Genomic DNA, 2304 nt, shown 5'->3' with positions numbered 1-2304 from the left:
GCGGGGTCTGCCGCCCGGGGGCGGGGCCGGGCGACACGTGCGGGAGGAGGGGGCGCGCCGCGCGGGCTCGCCCCGGACGCGCAGCCCCGGCGGCCCGCGCGCTTGTTTACCAGCGCACGTGTATGTTATTTCCGAACTGGAATGTGGGGCTGGCGGCGCGGCTGGCCGGCGCGTGGGGCCGCTCGCGTCGGCGGAGGGACGCCGTGGGGCCCCGCGCTTGCGGCCTCCCCGGGCAGGACCTGGCGAGGCCTCAGCCGGGTTGGCCGGGAAACGCGCTTCCCGCGGAAGCGCGGGGCCCCGGGGCCCCGGCCGCGCGTCTCGTCGGCGGGGTCGGCGCGCTACCCAGTGCTGCCGCGGAGACGATGGGCGCCAGCCGAGGATCGTCGCGGCCTCGGCGTGCTGTTCGGGCTCCCGCCTTCACGGGAACAAAGCCGCAGCCTTAGGCGCCCACACCTGGACCGCAGGGTGCACTCTCGACACCCCGCGGGGTCCGCGCTCTTGTTCCGAATAGCTCCAGTCCTTAAGTGCAGGTTTTCGGGGCGCGTGGCTCGGCCCATTCACAAATAAATGCATTCCCGTCACCTGCGCGTCCTTGGAAAGGGGAGCTGAAGAAAGGAATTCTGCCCCTGGGGTTGCTAAGCTACGTCGGGACCCGCCCCGGCCCCTTTGGAGTGCGCTCCCCTAAGCCCGGAACTTGGTTTTGATTTACAGCCTGGCAGTGCGGATGGCGACGTGGGACCACAGATTCAGCTTCCAGTGCCTGGGTCCCCAATGGGTGGGGATTTGTGCAGAGAGGTTAGGGTTTATTACCCAGAGTCTGGTGTTGGGCTCTGGGCCCAGATCCGGAAGACTAACTCACCCACGGCTCTGCCGTGTGCAACACAAACGCCGAAGACTTTACTTACTGTTTGAAAACGCCAGACACAGGCTACAAAAGAAATCCAAGCATCTGTAAGCCTAAGGCGTCCGTCCTATTGGAGTGCAGACCTGTGCTCTGAGGCCGTTAGAGCGTTCACGTCTTGAGGGTTCACGGAGTGCATATCATAAGGGCGTCCAAAGTTAAACATTTCAAGAGTTTGAAATCAATGCAGGACTAATTAAGGACAGGCGTTTTATGTTATGAGTGTCAGGTGTGTGTGTTTGAACCAGAGAATTTGTATGAGTGTCAGGTGCGTGTGTTTGAACCAGGGAATTTGTTTCCACGGGAAAAACTTTGACAACACATGGTTGTGGAACCTCAGGCACTGTGCCCTTGCTCCGCCTTTCCCTTCGCCTGCCCTTTGTGGATCTGTCTCCATTTCCTCCCACAACCTCTGTTTCCATCTCCACTCCATTATCACAGGAAAGCCGAGCAAGTATAGTGAGTGTTGGCCCAGTCAAATGTCGGTGTCATCTTTAAGGCAGACTTCTGGTTTTGCTTTCAAGACAGGGTCTCATTTAGTCCAGACTGGCCTGTACTCACTATGTAGCTAAGGTCAGCCTTGAACTTGTGATTCTCTCATCTCCTGAGTGGAGATGACAGATATGTGTCACCATACCCAGCTAAGGTTAAAAAAACTTATCAAAATTTTCCCCACCTCTTACTGACAAAGTTTTGAATCTTACTTTTTTCTGTGAATGACTTAAGGTGGTGACTATCCCTTTTTCTGTAAATTTGGCTACTAGAGCAAATTTTTAACCTGGATAAAGTGAATAAAAGCATTTGAACACTTAGTTGTGAGGGCCTGGGAAGAGGTACAGGCTCAGCTTCCTTAGGGACTGCTGTTGTACATGAGGCACAGTCCTCCCTATAGGGAGGCCGTGGTGCTCCCCTCTAACCCCAGACCATAATCCTCCCTGTACGCAGGCTGTGGTGCTCCTCTCCAACCCAGAGCCTAAATTCTTGGTGCTGAGCATACCACATATCAGAAAGTGCTTGCTCTGCTTCTGAGTTGGCGTCCATACCATCTCAACAATATGTGACCCAGCTAAAAAAAGAGCGTCCCCAGCGTGCAGGTAGATGGCTGCTCCCACCCTGTCCTTTCCTCCACTCTCAGCAAGCCAGTCAGGGTGGAATGTCTCTGTGGAACATCATGCAGCAAAGTACACAGTGAGTGTCCTGGGGTGGGGGGTGGGGGGGTGGCTCCAGGCAGACTGCATCAGCTGCCCTCTGAGAGGACCTGCACCTCCTACCCTCTCGCCTCCCATTTGCTGCCACAGGCATGACCTGAGAAGACACCCTGGAAATCTAACAGTGGCTGCCTGTAGGTCACGGGGGCAGACACGGACATAGAGAGTGGTAAATGTTTACCTCAGGTAAAACTG

This window comes from Psammomys obesus, unplaced genomic scaffold (genome assembly GCF_907164565.1).
Source record: "Psammomys obesus unplaced genomic scaffold, mPsaObe1.curated_primary_1811, whole genome shotgun sequence".
Taxonomy (NCBI): Eukaryota; Metazoa; Chordata; class Mammalia; order Rodentia; family Muridae; genus Psammomys; species Psammomys obesus.
Note: the sequence above shows the minus strand (reverse complement) of the source record.